Genomic DNA, 22,345 nt, shown 5'->3' on the forward strand with positions numbered 1-22,345 from the left:
TTTAAAATGTAAAGATATTATTAAGTGGCATACCAGGTGAAATGAAATGCCCAGCTGAAGAGAATGATATTTGAATGCAATACAACACCGTAAAACTTACAATGGCTATAGGGTAATGGAGAAGTAAATGGCTTTCATGATGGAAAAAGATGGGATAAATTCCTTTCTTGTTTTGATTGGTAAAAATATCATTCAAATTGTCATTTGGGGAAAGAATGTTGGTAATGTTATTACAGAAGCACTGCCTGTGTATGGGTATGAGTATTTATATGTATATTTGTCAGTGACCCTATGTATAACAATATCCCAACAAAACATTTCACTGTACATACCCATGGAGTGTCCCACTATGCAGTACTCCATGAAGCAAATTCAAGTGGTACACAGCTATGTGGAATGGAATTATCATTCTTTGGCACATCAGGCATTTGCCATTGACACAAATCTGGACTGTCAGCCAGCCGTCAGATCCACAAAACTAACTTTTTTATCTCTCTGGTTCTAATCCTCAGAGTCTTTGATTATTTGACAAGTTTCAAAAGAAAAACAAAAACAAGCAAACAAACCCCATCATTTTTGTGATAAATAATTGTATCTGGGCTAAAAAGTATATGCTTTCTTTTTGGAACTTATTCCCCTCCAAAGCTTCTCTCAAAAAGAGATGCATACTAATGAAAGTGAACTGTTGAATCAGAATGTCAGATCAGAATACTAATAGTGTCACTGTCTTATACAATCCAGGTGCCTTTTAAAATAAAGGCAATGTATTTCAGAAAGAAACGCTATGTCTGAGCACTGAATAGAACTATGAGCATTAAAATATAAAAAGATTTAAAATATTTAGTGCTTTATTAGTTTTCCTTTTGTGGTTACCACATGTGGCCATACAGTAATTGCATGTCAGGAGTTTTCGAAAATGTGCTGCAGCCAGCATTCTTTCAGTTCAGTTTTACCAATCAAAGTTCAAATTATATCACTCACATTTTTTTCTTAACCCAAGAGCTACTGCCGAGCCAATTATCCGCCATTCTGCATGTGTATTAAGTTTCTATTCCTTCAGTGAAGTGGCTTACATTTGTCTTTGCTGAATTTTATTTTGTTGTCTATAACAAAGTTCTTTCATTTATCAAGAACCTTTAAATCCTCATCCTGTCCTATTTCCCCTGCCCAGTTTGGTTTCGTTTGCTCATATGAGCAGTTAGATTACAATTCCTGTATTCTTATATCCAAATCATTAGTAAAAGTGTTTAATGGCACTGACCCAAAACAGACCCCTTAGGAAACCCCACTTAAGGTCTCCTACCATTCTGACATGCGTCCTTTTATAGTTAACCTTTATTTGTGGTTATTAAAACAATTATGCATCCACCTAACAGTAATTCTTTTTAGAGCACAAATTTCCAATTGATTTTTGAAAATGTCATATAGAACAGTGGCAAAAAGCCTTGATAACATCTAGGTATATTATGTCTACTGCATTCCCTTCGTCCATCAAACTCATTATGCTAATAAATAAGGAAATCGAATTAATTTGGATTATTCTTTAAAAAACCCATAACATATGAGAAAACATTGGACGAATTGTGATTGAGGAATGACTAAGGGAGGATTTGACAAAAAAGGGTTATAATAACTCCTGGTTGAAGATCAAGACAAGAAGTAATGGATTAAATTGCAACTTGTATCCAGATTTAATTTGGGTATTGAGAACTTTCTAACTCTGCAGATGGTTAAACACTGGTTAAACAATCACCTAGAGGATTGCGGAATCTTCATCATTTGAAGTTTTAGACAGGTTAGACAAATATTTTTCTGGGATAGTTTAGACAGGGGTGTTCTTGCCCTGAGCAGGGGCTCTACTAGATGTCTTCCTGAGGTCCCTTCCATTCCCCACCTGTTATCCATCATTAGTATTGCAAGAGTTACAACATGTATTCAGTGGTTTCTTCAGCAACCTGAGATGAATTTCATCAGGCCCTGCCAACTGAAATTCATTTACATTTGCCAAAAGCTCTCTCATACACTCTTCACTTATCATGATCTGCAGTATTCCCTTTCTTTGTTTACGTTATTTTTTTAGTTGCCTGGTTGCAGATAAGGTGGGTATATATGGATTTACCAGTCTAATATTAGACTCTCAGGCTTGATAAAAAACCCTTCCTTTACAGGAAGTTTTTTTTTCTCCCATCAGTTTGTTTGGTAGAAGAGATTGCTCAAGAAAGGAGGGTGATTCAAAGAGTCTGTACAGGGAATTCCATCCCCTATGTTATGAAACCCACTCCCCATGGTCAAGGGGTCTCTTTCCACCATCATCTCTGCGCAACAGAATTTAAAAGTGGGTCATGGAAGGAATAGGCCGGTCAGAGGAACATTCAGTCACTACATATGGTTGTATCATTTATGCAAAATACAAGTGGGAGAGACTTTCCCCACATCTTCAGAAAATTTCAAGCCCAACTTCTGAAGCTTGTTCTAAGAAGGAATTGATCCACAGAGAATAGGGAACGGGACACACAGCACTGTTGTCTTTAGGGCTGAATGATTCCACTTTATTCTCCTGAAAATGCCTTTCTTCTTTTGTAATTTATATAATATATTGAAATGGAAAATATAATTATTTAACATTCTTTGGGAGTCAGCATTTTGAAAGTGTCATATACCATATAACTATATTTGAATAAACTGGAGCTAGTAGGGCAACTACTGCTTTTTTAGAGATTTCACTGATCAAAAGCAGTTATGCAGCAGAAAAAATGAGATCTCTGAAAAACAGTAGTTGCCCACCCATGAGTTACAAAAACAATTAGCTTTTAATAAGCACTAGTATCCCAACATGGTTTCAAGTGCTGTTGTACCCCATGAATATTCTTGCTGTTTGCTGTTCCATTATCACAGCTGTTCACCTTCTGACCCCCTCTGGCAGGCTTGACAGTAATAAGTAGCTCAAGCAGGTCCCTTGTGTCCCTCCCTAGTGGGAGGGAATAGCAAGGGAACTGCTGAGAAATAAATGTAAGGAGAAGAGCAGTGGCTAATAATAAAAAAATAAACAGAAAATCCCCCATTGAGGCTATGAACTATCTAAGAGCCAGAGCAACAAGTGACCCACAGCTGCTCTCAAGAACAAAGGCCTAGCCAGAAAATGAGAATGGGGTGAATTGCTGCTGCTTTGGGGATCTACAAGGGAGACGTGTGCAAAAGATCTAGAGAACTCCTGCTGATCCATTTGAAAAAAAAGAGTTAGGAAAAAGTCTTTCCCATGCATGTCTCTGTACTTTTAAAAATGGATTTTAATGCTTAACATATGCTTATAGTAATATTCTGTCCATTATATCCCATTATGTCCATTATATCCAATTTATTATTATTTACACATCACTGAAAAATGTACTAGACATTTTACAAAGCAAATAAAAAGAAACTGTTTGGTCACTGACCTGAGGAATGTAAAATCCAATTTTTAGTCATGATGCTGCCAATATGAATAAAAAAGAAATGGGGAGAATGCCAGGAGAATTAAGAAGGAGAAAGGATGCTGTAATAAGATCACATAGTTATTCAGTGTTGATATACATACTTCTTAATTTTCTGTTTATTAAGTTAATCCACTGTTTGTAGGGATTTCAGAATCATGTCATATTCAATAATAAAAAATATTTGACCTGTATATTTTTGCAAAACTGAACAGGGGACATGTTGGGAGCAGAGGCTGTAAATGCCTTGTACAAGTATCCATAATACAGAAACATGTCTTCTTAATACTGATCTGAGCCCCTAGGACCTGATCATGGTTTCATGCTTCTGGTCTTACACTAGTAAAGAGGTTGTGACTTCAGCTTTGGTCTCCAGGACTCATCCAATGGTCAATATCTGCCTATACCACCAGCTGGAAGTGAATAACAAAATGATGCCTATGGATGCCGCTGGATATCCAAATAGCACCCTATTTAGCCTGTCTAGATATGCCTTATTCATGTCATGATAAAAACTACTGTAATGTGAATGCAATGCATGTAACATCAGAAGGAACCAGGAACACAGCTGTGTTGATTGTTAATTTGAACTAGAGTTCCCAGAAACTCCCAGGGTTTGGAGGACAAGGGGAAAAGGAAGAGGCAGCTTGGGGCTATAATAAAGGGAAGACAGAGCAGTGTTCAAAAAATGGAACTTGGTCAGTCGTACACAAAGGAGTGCCCAGTGGAGCTGGACATCTCACTGGCTCAGTCAGCCAGGACTGTTGACTGAAGGAGTTGGACTCAGACTTGGGGGCAGCTTCAGGCTGCTGTTTGGGTAATTTAGGGACTAAAGGCTTGTTTGGGGACACCTCGGGAGGTGCGGTGGGGCAGAGGGAATTAAGGTGCTGAGTATAAGTTACAACAGTGTTGATGTTTCTTTACCTTTTACCTATTCCCTACCTTTGGCCATTGGCTTGTGATACTAACCCAGGGGTGGGCAAAGATATGGACTGGACGGCCACTTAGGGAGTTTTGGCGAGCTATTGCAGGGTAGGGCAACATTCCCCTCCCCCACAACAGCTCACCAAAACTCAGTACGTGGCTCTGTTCTGCGCTCAGTCAGACAGTGGAGATGGGGCCGCAGGTGGGTGGAGAGCAGTACCTGAGAGCAGGATGGGTAGGTGTTGCAGGTGGGAGGGATCATGTACAGTGACAGCACAGGGCTGGGATCCCGGGACAGAGCCACAATCTGTTTCCCACACACCCCTATGAACTATGAAGAGTGCTGGTTCCATGGGCAGGGAGCGGATCATAGTTCTGATGGAGATGGGGCCTGGGGCAAAACCATGGTTTGCTCGTAGCACACCCCTACCTGCAGAACTGGCCCCCATCTCAGGGATGAGCATGGAACAGAACGTGGCTCTGCCCTGGGCCCTGGCTCAGTACTGTTATCACCCTGTGATCCCTCCCCATGATCCCACCCACCCATCCTGCTCCCTGACACTACTCCCCATTCACCCATTGCCCTTCCCCGTCTTCCAGCCGCACAGCCTGCCCATGCAGGTCCCACCCACAGCAATGGGCATGGGGTAGATGGGCCAGGCAGCAGGGCCAGAGCTGGTGGCTGCCAGAAGGAGCTGCCATTGCTCACAGTACTGCTGGAAGCAAGTCTAGCCACTATACCACCCCAGCCTCACTGTGCACCTGGGAGCAGTGGGGCCAGCTGCATGCACCACGACTGGACTGTCTCCCCACTGCACCTGGGGCAGGTGGGAGCAAGGGACCAATAATTGGCCAAACAAAATCCCTTGGCAGGCCAGATCCAGCCCACAGGCTGTATTTTTCCCATTCTTGTCCTAACCCCTATTATTTTCTCTATAAAAGTGGGAACTCCCCCTTGCTTCTTGTGCCAGTTTCTGGGGTTGCATGGTTGGCACAATACAAGTGTAGTTAGTCTTTTTAGGCAAATGTCTCTTCCGCCCAAAATATAATCTGTTCATTTTAGGATCCGTGCTTTCCGTAGGAAAGTGTGTGTACAATTAGAATATATATAATGAAAACCCTTCAAAATTGATAGCTACTTTATCATGTATTAGCTATTTGAAAATAAACAAGGTTTTAAAACTGCCTCAGTGACAGTAGCATTATTACACATAGTAGGAAAACCTTTGTCTATCATTTAGAGTCAATGCTACCATCAGGTTTCACTAAGATTTAAAATGGCTTTTTATTAGGTGAATGAAGCCCACAGGCAATTTCTCATTTCTTCTCAGTAACAGTCTATTTCATCAGACAGTGACTTATACTGGTAGCTTGCTTCATGATTTTTGCCATTCAAACTTGACTTCTTTCTACTGAATGGAGGAAATTTGAATTTCCACTCTATTTTTGACCCAACTACTTTTAGGATTCAGATCAATTAGGAAAACACACTCTAAATCTCTGTCCTTCAGATACCCATTAAAGGCAGGTATTCCCAAGATGTTTTTTTTCATATTCAAATAAAGGCAGTAAAGCACTAGCTGATATGATTCTAGGGCAAATATAAACCCCACGGCCAATCTCAGTGGGTTCACGGGCACCCACAGGCACCTCCTATGCATCACCAATGTCTAGAAAGCTCATGGAGCGGGTCCTCAAGGAACCTATTGTGAAACACTTAAAAGAAGACAAAGGGCTCCTATACATGAGCAGCAAGGCTGCTCTGATGTGCTGTAATTACAGCACATAGGAGTAGGCTCAATTAATTGGCTCAGTTAATTGACTCAATTAATTGAATCTGCTGGAGCATAGTAATTATTGCACTACAGCAAACTCCAGCATCTCGTGTATCAGTGTCCCCATGTTGAAAAATTGTGGTGGGGGGACTTTAACTAAAGCTTCTTTAATGAGCTTTACTTAAAGTGCCCCCACCACAATTTTTCAGCACAGGAATGATGATACATGAGGCACTCTGGGCACTTTAATTAGATCAGCTCTCAAGCCACTCTAATTAAAGCACCCCACCTCTCTCCACATGCCCCCTCCCCTACTCCCAGAATATGTGTATAAAGGCCTAAGGTGACCAGGAAGAGTGAGTATGGATTCACCAAGTGCAAGTCATGCTTGACCAACCTGATTTCCTTCTATGATAAGGTGACAAACTGTGTATGGAGGATGAGCAGTGTATTTGGCATAACTTGACTTCAGGAAGGCTTTTGACTCTGTCTTCCATATTCTCATTAACAAATTAAGGAAATGGAAACTAGACAAAAATACTATAAGGTAAATATGGAACTGGTTGGATCATTGTCCTCAACAAGTAATCATCAATGTCTCAATGGAGGAGATGTTGAGTGAGGAAGAGGTACCAAGTGAAGTTCCCCAGGGGTCTGTCCTGGGTCCGGTATAGTGATTTGAACAATCAGATCAAATGGATGATTAGCAAATTTGTGGATGATGCTAAATACAAATGGGGGACTGACTGGCAAGGCTGTAATATGACAGAGAAGAACCTAGGAGTACAGTAAACAATAACCTGGATATGAACCAATAGTGTGTGCTCTTGTTGCAAAAAAGGCAACCGTATACTGGGTTCTTGTCACAAACCTGTCCAGGGAGGAGCCCCAAAGCATAAGGTGGCCACCCCATTTTTGAGTTACAAAGGGAAAAGGAATAACACTTACCCAGAAGTCACTCCTTCCATAGACAACCAGACCTGGAAGTGGACTGGAAGTGCTTCTGGTCCACTTTCAGGTCTGCTGCTGAGCACACTGGGGAGCCCCCCATGCTTCTGTGGGACACTCCATGCGCCTCAGCATTGCAGTGTTCATGAGCCAGCTGCTACCTAGAGGTACGTAGAAAAAACATTTAAACCTGTGTCTATGTCCAAATCTCTTTCCAAATCTCTCCTAATTGATTTGGAGGTTTCCAATTTCATTCAGAGAGATTAAAAGGTCCTCTGATTCGATTTGGATTCAGAGATTCGGCCACCATATCTCTGTTGAATCAAATCAAGAACCAAAGCTTCGCACAGCCCTAGTAAATACACAAAATAAATACCAGAACTTTGCCCTGTTCTTACCCTGCTCCTTAAATCCAAAGATTCAGGTGTCCTTATCCAGCTTTACTGGTTTAAATGCAGCTCCTGCCTCTGACCCTTCCGACCAGGGTATCCTGCATTTTTGCATCAGTTTGCTTTTCCCAGGCTCCTTGGCTGAGGGATCCCAACCCCTCCCTTGTATTTGAGAAGACTAAAGGCAGGCTTTCAAGGCAGGCTTTAGTGATCTTGATAGTTTCACCATTAACATATGTCACCCTTCATTTCTAGGGGGTCACATTAGGCCAGTAACTTCCTGACCCCTGAAGGTGCTTGTTTTACCAGCTCAGAAATCTTTCCTGATCCAATTAAGACCAAAAGTATATATGGAGATTTTCAAATTCAATATCCACCCCTCTTAGAATTTCCCCTCAGTGGAAGCTATGGGGCCCTCTTCCTTGAAATGTAAATTTATCATTGTCTGTCAGGGACTATTTGAGACTATACAACTCTTGTCAAATGCTAATTCTCAGCCATTGTCTCTTCTAAATGGTAACAGTTGAGAGTCACTCAAGTTAATCACTGTATTACTAAAACAACCTCTTGGTTGTAACATAAAGATACATCAAAATCACATTTTTATCCAAATAACCTATATAGATATAAGAACAATTAAACCGAACATAGCTTTGCACTTGCTACAGTTAGAGACTAAACACCACAATAGTTAACCTAATTTCGGAGAATATCCATGCATGCCATGCGGTAAACCTCCAAAGTATAACTTGTTCTTGGAGTGAAAATGTGACATTTGCAAAACCAGGGGAGTGATTCTTCCACTCTATTCAGCCTATCAAGAATGATGTGGACAGACTGGAACAGGTCTAGCACAGAGTGACAAAAATTATCAGAGGCATCGGAAGGAAGACTTATGAAAAGAGGCTGAAAAAGCTGAGGCTATTTAGTCTGGAGAAGAGAAGATAGAGGTGGGACTTGATAACAGTCTTTCAGTGCCTGAAGTGTAATTATAGAGAAGATGAAGATAGCCTTTTTCTATAGTCATATGGGACAAGACTAAAAGCAATGGCCTTAAGCTGCAGCAAAGGAAATTTAGGTTGGAGATAGGAGATACTTTCTGACAATGTGAATAGTCAAGCACTGGAACAGGCTACATAGAGGTTATGGAATCACCATCCCTGGAAATTTTCAAGAGCAGGTTAGACAGACATTGCCTTGAGAAGAGAGCTAAACTACATGATCTTGTGAAGTCCTATTCAAACCTCGTTTCTTTTGAGGCTATGATCCTATGACTGTTTGGTAAATGTGTATAGGAAAAAGTCTTATTCTTCATTGTATCAGCTATTAGTAGTATGAAGAAGTTGGCATAGGCTAGAGTGAGGCCTAACCAAAGTTACTTGAACTGATGTTGAATGCCCATTGTCCTTCTTCATACTGATCAACTGGTTATGGCCAATGTTGTGCCAGGTAAATCAACTCCTCAAAGTTGTGTTTAAACCCAGCAACATTTTCTAGTGAAATCCTAAGTTATAGCCTCTCCATCCAAATCCACCCAGGTTCCTGTCTTCAGACACTGCCTTTTGACGTGAGACAGACATATGCATGATTTATGTGTATTGGACACCTGACGTATAATTTTATACTGTACACACAAAGTTTTATTTAATTTCCACATAGGTAAAATTGTATTGCTGTTCCTGGGCCCAGAGCTCATAGCATTGCCAATGGGAAAAAACATACAGAACTCACTTGAAGTTAACAGTACCATACATACAGACAAATAAAAAGCATAACAACTGATCTCAATTTTTGTAAAAGTATATTAAAGAATGCCTGGCTTTCTTTTTTTTTTGCCTCCTGAAGTTTCCTGAGCAGAAGCTGACTTATCCAAGAAGCCAGTTTAGGCTAAAGATGTAAGAGTCATAATGAATTGGTCATTTGGAGAAAGAACTCCTCCTTTTCCAGTACATACAGCATCTTCCTAGAACAAAGGACTGCATAGAAATATCCTATAGTACAGATATGTGGCCTTGAATTAACAGATGTAGACAGGAAAAAGCACCTGGGATCTGAGGCAAAAAAAAAAAGTTCATATTCTAAACCACAAGACTCCTTGCAATCTACTATATTATGAGCATGTATGGTCACTTTTAATATTTTATGATTTTTGTTTCTTGTTTATTTTTTAATTTCTGTAATTATCTTAATGAAGATAAACTAAACTGCCTTGTTACATTGGGATAATTATGATGAATCAGCCCTGGGGTTACTAATAAACTTGAACACTCACTGCAGAGAAAAGCTGTATAGATGTGTCATGAGAGCGCTGAGGCAAAAGAACAGGAATTGGAGACCCATCTTTACAAGAGTCTGGGGGAGATAGGGAAAAGCTGAAGATTTTACAGCTAAGGGGTTCAGGTGCTTACCTTTAAAACAGGAAATAGAATTCCTGGATGCAGAAGAACAGAGACCTACATCTTCTCCACTGACTGCTTTCAGCAAATTCATTCTGAGAATTGTCTTCCAGCTAACTGTAAAAGAAAATCAGAAAAATTTCAGCAGCCTGAGATTCTATTTATGTATATTTTACCAAATAGGAAATATCTTGTACAGAGTATCCTGTTCAAGTGCATGGGGTTTTTTGCTTGTTTGTTGTATCTTGCTGCTGATTTGAATTTTATTTTCCCTTCCCGCACTAATACTGCAGCTGATATAAATTTTGGGAACATAACTGATTTCATAGAGCTGCATCAATTTTTCACTAGTTGAGAATCTAGCAAAATGTATTCTTCTGTAAATGTGTCATCTTTTATGTGCTATAAAGTACTTTTTTCTATTTATAAAATGCCTCTGATCCTTACTTATCTGGTATGAACAGGACTAGCCAGTATTTTTATTTGATAAATGTAAAGCTTATTTTTGTTCTGATCATTTTTTTCTGTTTTTGTAACAAATATTTACTTTCTTGTGAAAAGATTACAGTTAATAAAAAAAATCTATGAAGAAATGTTTGAATTTAAAAAAGGGTAAGTCAGTCAAACTCTATTGAAGCAGAACAGATATGCTGATTCACATCTGCTGAAGACTTCAACCAAAGCTTTAGTCCTCAATTTTTGTATATAGTCGTGGTTTTGCTAATACCTTTGATGGATAGCAGTGGAAAATTTCAAATTTTTTTTACATGTTAAACATTTTTCTTGGGTTTTGAAAACTACTAAAAGCAGCAGTAATTTAAAGTTGTTTTGGGGACCCATGCCATACATCCAAAGCAGGTCTGGGTGACCTAGAAAATGATATATTATAATTTTGGTTTATATTCCTGTTTCATAAAAAAAAAGGAAATGCAGCACCATAAAACAGTAAAAATCATCGTTATTCCACTCATCTGTGACACAGCCTTAGGAACTGCTTCATTTACAATCCCACAATTGCTGTTTACCTGGAAAAAACATCCTTCTACATTTTGGACAAATTTTCCTAGAAATACTTATCCTGATTCTGCTGGGAAGTGCCAACATTGGTGCATTTCTCATTCATCTGCCCATAAGCCAAGGAAGTCCATGCCAAATGTTGTCTCACTTTCCTGTAGTTGTAAGTAGATAATAAACAAAGAAAGACAGTGAAATTCTTGAAATTTTGCATTCACTTCTTTCATCTTTGCTACACTTTTAGTACAATACTATAGTTCAGCACCGACAGGGCTTACAGACTTAGAACATCACTTCTACAGTGTGTTCCTTACCACCAACCAAAGATGATTCCCAAACAGTTGTCATTTTCTGCTTTCGCATGAGACGGTATTCATTATACCTTCTCAGCAAGACATGGTTTTTCTTTGGTCACTGAAACAACCAGATGGTGGAATGAAAACAAAACATTAAAACTAATTTAGCGCATGATGTTTATCTGTAATTATAGTTACTCTTTCTTCTTAGAGTTGCCCAACAGTTTCTGTGTAATTCATTTGTTTTCAATCACTTACAGGTCCCTGAAATGCTCACCTTTGATGAAATTTAATAGGGTTTTCTCTACCTGAAGTCCAAACAAAAATGTGTCAGTTTGTAAGGGAGAGTGAGAGATGAGACTGACAAAAAAAACTTTCTCCATTATAATTTTTCCAATCTTTTTTAACAGTGGAAATAGTTAAGGAAATTGAAATCACCAAGTAGAAAGCCCTGTTTTAAATTATTGATATTAATCAGCTTTCCCATGTGTACATCAGTTATTTAATAAAAAAGGTGCATTTGCATTGGTTGATGTAACATGAAAACATGTAGATTTACTACTAACTAAAACTTTTGCACTTGGGTTTAAAGAGACCTTGTGCTTAGAGAGGAATCAGCTGTGCTGGAATATGCCCTGGAACAGCTGATTTGTTTCATTGGCATCCTCAGCTGCTGCTGGAACTATTGTCCCACAGGGTCAGGACCCTGTCACTCCTGGGGCTTCATGAGCCTGATCCGGTGCTCCTGGGTTTCCCTGCTTGCAGATGCATGCCCCACATAAGGTTGCAAGGGCATGATGCATTCACCACAGGAATCCCCTGCAGGAGGGTTACCTCTTCTGCATTGCAGATAAATGTTCCTGGAGTTCACCTGCAAAGGGATTCCCAGAGCATGCAAGGACACCTGCACAGGACAGCTGGGGAGCTAAGGCAGCCTGGGCTGCATGTGGTTTCCTGCAATAAGCAAATTGATGTTGGCCACAACAAGGTTATAGTAATTATGGGTAGGAATTGTTGCACTTCAAAATTTGGGCATTTCTGGCATGATAAGAGACTAAGCTTTCTATTCACCCAGGTTTTTGCTGCCAAAACTTTTCACAAATGCAACATCAGTATATTCTCTTGCTACCTAAGTGGTCAAGAAATATTTGACTACTTAAAAGAATTAAGAAATAAAGATTTTTGTATGTAATATCTTTTTTTGGACCAACTGCATGGTTGGGATAAACTTAGACAATTTTTCAGGTACCAGAGTACCCTCCTTAGGTCTCTTGGCAGAGGTATCTGTGTTAATTGTGCACAAAATAATGGACAGGTATAAAAAAGATAACGACATATTAGAAAAGGCAATATATTAAGTATCTTCTATTCCATTATGTGAAGCAACGAGACCTGAGTTAGGATGCTGTAGTAGCCAAAAGCTTCACTGATTCCATCCCAAGCATGTGGTTGGTCCAATAAAAGATTCCATCCATCCATTCCATCCACAAAAATCCTTGCCTTGTGCATATTTCCTAGACCATCATGGCTACAATATCATATCAACACTACCATAAGGTTGTTTAAATACTTTAAGAGGTTAAAAGAGATTTAGGTCTTAACATATCATATTGAATTCAGATTTTATTTTAAACAAGTTTATTTTTTTAATGGAAAAACTTATCAAATTTTGGAAAACAAAATTTAACATTCTAATATGAAAAACAGAACTTTTATTTTGTTTAACTTGTTGATTTTTATCAACCTTGTTTTTAAACCATGCAAAAAAACTGGCCTTTGTAATGATCTTTCTGCCATCTCCATCCTTTACCTATTTGAGGCATATGCACAACCTAGTATTATAGTAAATATACACATTATGCAGAGGAGATATTAGCATGAATAAATCACAGTTAATATAGATTTATTAGAACATTAGGAAAAAGAATCAACTATAAAATATAAAAATATAGAATATGAGATGTATATCTGGAAAGAGAACACCTCAAGAATCAAATATGTTCTATTGAACCATCTGACAATCTGTATGTCATCATATAATAAAATATTGCATGTAATAAATACGTAATTTGATAAATACATCTACTGAAAAAATATCTGGGCTGATTGTGAATAATTTAACCAAGAAATACTAGGGATGTGTGAAATGGGTTGTATTTGATTTGGATGCAAATTCAACCCAAATCGGGGACAATGATTTGATTCATTGATTCAGATCACTGTCCCTGATTCAGTTTGGCCAAATCTGAATCTGAAGATTCACTGTTGATTTAAAGAATCAGCAATTTGGCCATAGACACAGCTTTAAATATTTTTTCTACATACCTTGAGGTGCCAGGCTTGGCTCATGAATGCTGCGATGCTGGGGTGGATGGAGCATCCCACAGGAGTTGGGGGGGGGTGCTCCCTGCATACTCAGCAGGGAACCCGGAAGTGGACCGGAAGTACTTCTGGTTCAGCAATCGGCCACAGGGGGACCCCAGGTGCCTCCACAGACCCAGGAGGCACCAGTTGCCAAGCTGGGCGGGCGCAGGGGGCCCCCCCGTATGCTCCCTGGAAGACCCTCAAGTGCTTCTGGTCCACTTCTGGGTCTGCTGCTGAGCATGCTGGGTAGCCCCCTGCTCTCCTGTGGGATGCTGCATCTGCCCCAGCAACACAGCATTCACAAGCTGCTTGGTACTTTGAGGTATGTAGAAAAAACATTTAAAGCTGTGTCTATGTCTGCATTGCTGAATCTTTCTGAATCTCTCTGAACCAATTTGGAGGGTTCTGATCTGATTCAGAGAGATCAAAGGGTCTCCTGATTTGATTCGGATTCAGAGATTTGGCCACCAAATCAGGCCAAATCTTCACCAAATCAAATCAGGGACCAAAGCTTCATACAGCCCTAAGAAGTACCAAAAAAATAAACAAAATATTCTAAAAGATAAAGTATCAAGTATATTCCATGGGAAGTAATGGGTATCAATGATATCTTACCTTTTCTATTTATCATCATTTGATACATACATAATAAGGGTGAACTATCAGCTTTAATTTTGTCAGTTCACAATTTTTACCATCCAAGCATGCAGTTTTAATGTACTCGTAACACAAAGGTCTTTACATTTGCATCTCAATGGTACTAAATAATTTAAGATTTAAATTATTCTTTCATTTCTTATACATATCAGAGCTGACTATTAGCTGGGGAAAACTGGCACAGCATAATTCAAATCTATGGAATTTTATTAATTAACTGCAGCTAAAAATGTAATCCATAGTGCCAAATTCATCCTGTTCAAACTCCTTTTACCCACAAAGAAATTACACCAGGAATTAATTTAGCCAGTATAAGAATAGTTCAGAAGACAGCATATTTCTTAATAAAAGAATACTCTCAAAATATCTAGTAAGCAATTGAAAAGAAATAAAATGTCACTTACAAAATGTAAATCCAGGTACAGTTTTCCTATAACATGAACATCTGAGCTTAAACTTTGCAATGATATTACTTTCAAGAGGAAATTGTGAAGAGTGAAAAAACAGGTCTGGCAATTTTATTTTCTTCGGTGACACCAAAAATCACTCCACACAAATCTCAGCAGTTCACCCAGAAGAGTAGCATTTGTTATTTGCCAAAGGCAAAGGGAAAAGTGTTTTAATGTTCTTTTTCTTGCTTGCCTTATTTAGCATCAGCTTTGTATAATGCCAGACACACGATCTGTGCCACTTTTTGTTATTGAACATCCAAAGGGATTAAATTTCATATATTCAGCAATGGATTGAATCTGCCTAAAGAAAAATGAGAAGCTAATAAACTACAAGATTATAGTTTATGACACCATATGTAATGTCATCAAAGAGGGTATAGAGCAGTCTCCAAAACAAACAGTCTCAGAGGCAGCAAAAACATTATATTCAGATGTTCAAGAATGAGCAGTGACTGGAATGTGTAGTATGTACATTATATCCTAAGCAGAGAGCAGCTCTGTCATGTTTTAAGCTTTCTTCTATTAGATACCAGACAAGTAATCAGTCCCAAGGTCCACTTTTTAATAAGTGCTCATCTAGCAATTAATGGCTCAAGTAAACAAGGAAACAAAATCTGGTTTATATGGCTCTAGCTGGTTTGAATCTATGAAAAGAGACTTAATAAAAAGTACTCTCATTTCAATTAGGTGAACTTGTCACATATGTGAGTAACCCCAAATAATAAACAATCTCCCAACTTTGGCTGCAGGGAATTAAACTGACAAAAACAGATACATGTAATATAACCAGCCCAGCCCAGGAAGGAACACTTTTATCGACATGATAATGTTGTACTCCTCCATCTTTTGGCCACAGGCAATTTACATTTCCACATCAGACACATGCAGAAAAATCAGCTTCATTCTGTCTGTTGAGCACACAGTTCCTCACTACACACACACACAAGAGTTATGATCCACATGCCACTGTTTACTTTTGCGATTTGTATTTGTCATTTATCCTATAGTTAATAGATTTGTCTTTGTTCCAGAGCCATCCTGTAATAATTAAAGCAAATCAAAATGTCAGCAGGAAGGCCCACATGAGAGCATTTCATTAAAATGTTCATAGTTTTTGCAGTCAGGTCAAAATCACTCTTCTCCCTCTTATTTGTAACAGGTTACTGGGAATTCAGATTACTGTTTAGGGGTGCGGAAACTGGCTTTGTTTTTGGAGTTACCATAGGACTTTAGTACTCATTTAAGAAAAGTTAATTATTTTAACTAAATAAGAGATTTATTAAGAGTCTGTTCTGTTGTCCCTTGTCACACAATTTTATGTTTATTTAGGTCTTTTCATACTGAATTATTTTAATTCAGTATGAAAAAGCTGATGATAGTTTACTAAGGCTTCTCAGCAAAGAAGGAACTTTCTGCAACATAAATATAGGTATGTCTTTAAAGAGAGTCAAATGTACCACTGGTCTATATACTTTGTCTGTTAGTTTAGCTAATATCAAAGGCAGGATTAGATTTATATGATCTATATCAAAACATCTCATCTTAAAGAACAGAAGGCCTAGATACTGCACAGGATTTGAAATGACTGCCTGCAATCCATTTAATGCATTTGCTTCTACTTTTCCTTCATAGTTCCCAAATATATTTCTTATTCCTCATGGCATTCCAAGCCACATTAATAATTTAAAATGCAGCTTTTAGTCAGGAAAATATTTATACCTTCAGGAGCTGATACTAATCCTTCTCTTCCTTCCTTCACGTAACTTTTTACAATCCTGATGGTGACAGGTATCCTGCAGCACCACAATTTATTTCCTTACAACAACACCCCCCCCCCCCCAAGAAAGACAGTGGGAGGAATAAGAATTGCTGCAATATTCACTTTCTGAACTGAGACTTTAAAAAAAAATCTTTAAAAAAAGCAGGGTAAATGAATTGGGCCTAGGGATTTACAAGGATGCCTACAGGAGATAAATGCCAAATTCCAGCTGGGCTGCGCACCTTTGAAAATCCCAACTCTAGTATTCACAAACATGTGTCACAAATAACAAGGAGCAAGGGTAAAAAATGCAGCCTGTGGGCTAGATCCGACACACTCATGAGGCCTGTGGAAGACCTGCAAATTCAGGGGCAGGGTTGCTGCCCAGATCTAGAGCACCGAACCCAACAGATGCATGTTGGTGGCAAGGGGTGAGCAACAGGTGTATTAACTCCTACATCTGCTCACCCCCATTGATTCTGGCCCAGCAGAGAGCCTTGCAGTTCAGATCCATGCTAGGGGACAGGGTGAGTTTGACACCCATGGCACAGAGTAGGAAGCAAATATGTCATGCTCATTCTGTGAACACAGGTAAATGCTCTGTGAACACAGGTAAATGCTCAATAAAAAAAGTCAATATTACTGGGGGGGAAAAATCTGAAATAGTGGGTTGAAACATTTCATTTGTTCAGTTCAGCTACCTTCAAACCTCTATTGTTTTCATTGTTGACATTCATATGTTTACACTGGTTCAGAAGCAAAGTTTACAATTGTATACTTAATTGTAAAATGGCATCTTCATAAACATTGACTAAAAAGTAGGAGCTAAGATACATGCCTGATAACATTCATTTTAATTTATTCTTTCTGTCTCCTCTACAAAGTTATAAGCAGAAGTACCATGCCTATTTTGTTCTGATAAGTACTGTGAGCATTGAGCTGGTTATCTACACTGAGGTTTCATAGGAAAGCTCTCCAGGTAGGCATAGAGACCATACTAACACTTTGCATTTTAGGACTAGATCCTGCCTTAATAAGCTCTTTGCTTTAGCAAGTACTAAATGACTGTGCAGTAACCATTATTTTTCCTGCTGGACTCACACAAATGTAATCCATAATACTTTTTTCAAAGGTTTTCCCAATAATGGAGGTGAGACTAGCTGGTCTGTAATTACCCAGATCCTCCTTCTTCCCCTTTTTGAAAATAGAGATCACATTGGCGCTTTTCCAGTCCTCTAGGACCTGCCCTAAGCATCATGAGTGCTCAAAAAGTTTTGCCAGTGGTTCTGCTATGACACTGGGAAATTCCTTCATCACCCTTAGATAAAGATCATATAGGCCTGCTGACTTGAACACATCAAGCCCCTTCAACTGTCCTTCACTAGGTCAAGACTAACCATTGGTGGGTTGGTGTCCCTTTTGTGCCTGTCTTTAGTCCAATTTGGTGATATGTCTTCATCCAAGTTCAGGAATACTGATGCAAAAACTCATTAAAGTGTTCAACTTTGTCCCTCCTATCTGTCACTAATGGCCCTAGCCTGTCCTGTAGGGGTCCTATGTTACCATGCACCTTCTTGTTGCTCCCTGTATACATGAAAAAGGGCTTTTTGTTGTCTTTACTTTTGTTGCAACTCTGAGTTCCATTGCTGCTTTGGCCTTTCTTACCAACTCCATGCAAGTGCAGACCAAATAGGTATATTTCTCCTTGGTGGCTACCCCCTGCTTCCATAGTCTGTATGCTTTTTTTTTTCATCCCCAGGTTTTCCTGGATTTCCCTATTCAGCCAAAAGCATTTTCTGGCCCCCTTGCCACCCTTTATGTGCAATGGGATTGTTGCCTTCTGCACCTGAAGTAACATTCCCTTGAGGAATGACCACCCTTCCTGGACTCCCATCTCACCAAGGCACTTGTCCTTCAGTGCCTCACTTACTAACCTCCTGAGCTCATTGAAGTTATCCTTTTTGAAGTCTAGCACTTCTGCCCTACTGGTTATCTTTCCTACCTTTTGACAGATAGTGAATTCCATCAATTGGTGGTCACTATCTTCTAGATTACCCTCTATCCACAGATCTCCCTCCAGGTTGTCCCCTGTAGCAGTCCTCGGTCCATCTTTCCAGTGTAGACATGTCCCAAGAAGCTAAAGTTTTAGCATATTTGAACATAAAACAGCATTCAGGAGAGGGATCTCTACTGGAGCTATGTCTGACAGGCTTTATGGAGAAATTTGGAAATGGACAGACAGATGATGAGCTGTGAGCAATGCTCCTTAGAGCTGATCAAAAACGTTTGGCCAAACTTCCTTTTTCCCACTGAAAAATACTGCATTATTGTAATGGAAGTGTTTAACAGAATTTTTTTATCTTGTAGTGTTCTTAGATCCATGGAGTGGAAGGAAAGAACAAGCGTTCTGCTTCCAATTACACTAAAAGCCAAAAAGGACATGGAAAAACCAAGTTAAATTCCCTACTCTACCTGCTTCTGGTTAGGAGTTTCAGTCTGTGTTGCCCTCATGCCAGGCAAGTGCCCTAACTTATAAGCTTTTGAGTATTCTGGGGTGATGCAGGATACTGGCTCTTTGGGGGTGGAAGTCTCATGTTCTTTCATGAAATATAATTCAAAAGATCTCTTTTTTTTTTTTTTGATGTTGAATGAAAAATAATTCTGAACCTGACATTTTTCATGAAACACAATTTTTACTTCCAGGCCAGCACTACACAATCTTTACAGGCATCTCATTGTGTGGTCCCTTTCTGTTTATTGTCTCTGTTCTTATGCTTGCATTGTAAATTCCTAGAGGGAAACACCCTTTTTATTAGGGATGTATTTGATAGCTGTGTTGGTCTGAGACAAAAAGAAATGCAAAAATCTAGAACTCTTGGTTCAGAGATTATACCTTTTATTAGACCAACTAGGAAATCACAAAAAAAGTTATCTTTTCATGCAATCATTTGGGCTCAAATGCCCTTCATTGGGCTCAGGGAAAATTGAAGACAGTAAAAATTAGTATTATACTTTTGACCAAATTTAGCATATTGTGCCTGTAATTGGGTCCCCTATGTCTTATCACAATACATATATGTGCAAATGACAACAACAACAAATTAGGAGCGCGCCGGCATTTGCATCAGTGGGTGGACAGGAAGGGCCAGGAGGGAGACACCTGCAAAGGTAGGGCAAAGGCACCACACAAAACTATAAATAAACAGCAACTCATACAATGGTGTCGATGTGGAATGCTGCTAGGGCCCAACACACAGGGGGTGCTGCCTACCTGGGGCTTGTATGAGGCCTCCACCCAGACAGAGCCCATGGGGGAGCTGGCATTCCCCTGCCCCCTGGCCTGTGGGGGATGCTCAGCAAAGCTGGGGGGGACCCCCACACCTGTCCTGCAGGTGCCCATCTTCGGGACCTGGAAGTGCAGGTGAGGGAGCTCCAGGAGGAGGTTAGCAGGCTGAAGGGAATCAGGAAGGTGGAGGATGAAATTGATGGTTATTTCCTTTCCCTGAAGGACCATGCACACAAGGAAGAAACACTCCAGGAGGTGTCCTCCACTGCAGAGTGGCTGATGGTCACATCCAGAAGCAGGGCTGCTCACAGCAAAGCAGTACCAGTTCCTCCAGTCTGGCTGGAGAACAGGTACAAGGCCCTGGCAACACTGCAGGAGAGGGAAGGAGAGGAGGAAACTCCACACTCCGAACAGGCTGAAAGAGCTAAGCAGACCCGGATGAGGAAATGTTGAGTGATTGTCAACTCCATCCTGAGAGGTACAGAGGGCCCCATCTGTTGCCAGGACCCCTCAACATGCAAGGTCTTCTGCCTGCCCAGAGCAAAGATTCAGGACATGACAGGAATGATCCAGGCCATGATCCAGCCCACTGATTACTACCCCATGGTCCTAATCCACGTGGGTACTAATGATGCAGCCAGGAGAAGCCCTGATCACCTGATGATGGACTACCATGCTTTGGGAGGGCATGCTGAGGAAGATAGGGGCACAGGTGGTATTCTCTTCTGTCCTAACAGTGAGCAGATGTGGAAGACGACATGAGACCTGCATCAGAGAGACCAATTTGCAACTTCAGGAATGGTGTCTTGAGGCAGGCTTCGGCTTCCTAGACAACAACCTGCACATCACAACGAGAGACATGCTCAGGTGGGATGGGCTTCAGCTTTCCCTCAAAGGTAAGTGTGTGTTCTCTTCTAGGTTGGTGGATGTCCTCCAGTGGGCTTTAAACTAGCTTGTCAGGGGAAGGGGAAAATGAGGGCAGAGGAAGCCTTGGACCACTAAACCAAGCGGCACCCACAAGTACAGCCCAACCTAGACCGACGACGAGCAGAACAAATACCCAGGTAAGCAACAGGGGCCAGGGCAGTACTGAGATTAGGAGGACAGTCCACACATCTTCAGGAGGCCTCAAATGCCTCTACACAAACACTCGTAGTATGGGGAACAAGCAGGAGGAACTTACCCTTCTGCTAGCTGACACCAACCCAGACATAGTGGGGCTCACTGAAACCTGGTGGGACCCAATGCATGACTGGTGGTGAATATCAAGGGCTATAGGCTGTACAGGAGGGACAGGACAGGGAGAAAAGGTGGGGGTGTGGTGCTCTACATCAAGAAGGAATACTCATCCTCATCAAGTAGCACAAGGTCAGAGGAGAGGCACACTGAAGTGCTTTGGGTTAGAATGCAAGGCAGTCAAGGGGAAAGGGACTTAATAGTGGGGGTCTACTACAGACCACCCAGCCAAGGGGAAGTGCTAGACTGGGAATTCTTAAGTCAGCTCATGGAGGTAGTTTGGTCAAAAGACGTTGTCATCATGGGTGACCTGAACTTTTCAGACATCGGCTGGGAGAAGCAGTCAGCCAGGTCTGACTGCTCACGTAGGTTTCTAGCCGAAATACAGGACCTCCATCTAACCCAGGAGGTGCACAGCCCCACCAGGTGAGATGCCTTGTTGGACCTGGTGCTGGCCACCAGCGATGACCTGGTGAAGGGGCTGTGGGTGCTCAACCACCTGGGCGACAGCGATCATCACCTGCTGGAATTCACCATCCAGCACAAGGTGGCAAAGGCCTGCAGCAAGGCAGCAGCCCTGGACTTCAGGAGGACAGTCTTCAATGAGGTAAGGAGAACAGTCAGGGAGGCACTGAGGTCCTGGAGGAGAGGGAAGTCGGGTGTCCAAGAAGAGTGGTCGCTCCTTAAGGAGATGATCCTCCAAGCCCAAAGGGAGGTAATCCCAACACGGATCAAAGGGGGCAAGAGGGCGCAAAAGCCCCCAGGGGTCACCAAAAGCATCCAGGAATGTCTCCTAACTAAAAGGGAGGCGTACACCCAATGAAAGGGAGGGGCCATCACCAGGGGACACTATACCTTGGTTGTTTGGGGCTGCATGGGGGTGATCAGGAAGGCCAAGATGGAGATGGAACTGGGACTAGCTACCCAGATCAAGGACAATAAGAAGTTCTTTTTTAAATACATAGGGGGCAAAAAGAAGGTACTAGGTAACATGGGGCCCCTATAAGACACGCTAGGAAATCTGGTCATCACACCAGATGACAAAGCTAACCTATTTAACAATTTCTTTGCCTCCATTTTCCTGAGCAGGGACCAGATCAGCCCTTCCCACCGGGACCCCCTCAGGCCTCAGGGGAGGCACACCCAGGCTTAGCGTCAGTGAGGATCAAGTCAGGGAACTTCTGGAGGGACTGGATGTATTTAAATCAGCTGGTTCAGATGATCTCCACCCCAGAGTACTGAGGGAAATAGCTGAGGTCATTGCGAGACCCCTGGCATGGCTGTACAAGCACTTGTGGTGCTCTGGTGTGGTGCCAGAGGACTGGAAGAGGGCCAATGTGGTTCCCATCTTCAAAAAAGGGAGGAAGGAGGACCCGGGG

Source organism: Crocodylus siamensis, chromosome 3, assembly GCF_052110815.1.
Source record: "Crocodylus siamensis isolate JL-2025a chromosome 3, ASM5211081v1, whole genome shotgun sequence".
Classification (NCBI taxonomy): domain Eukaryota; kingdom Metazoa; phylum Chordata; order Crocodylia; family Crocodylidae; genus Crocodylus; species Crocodylus siamensis.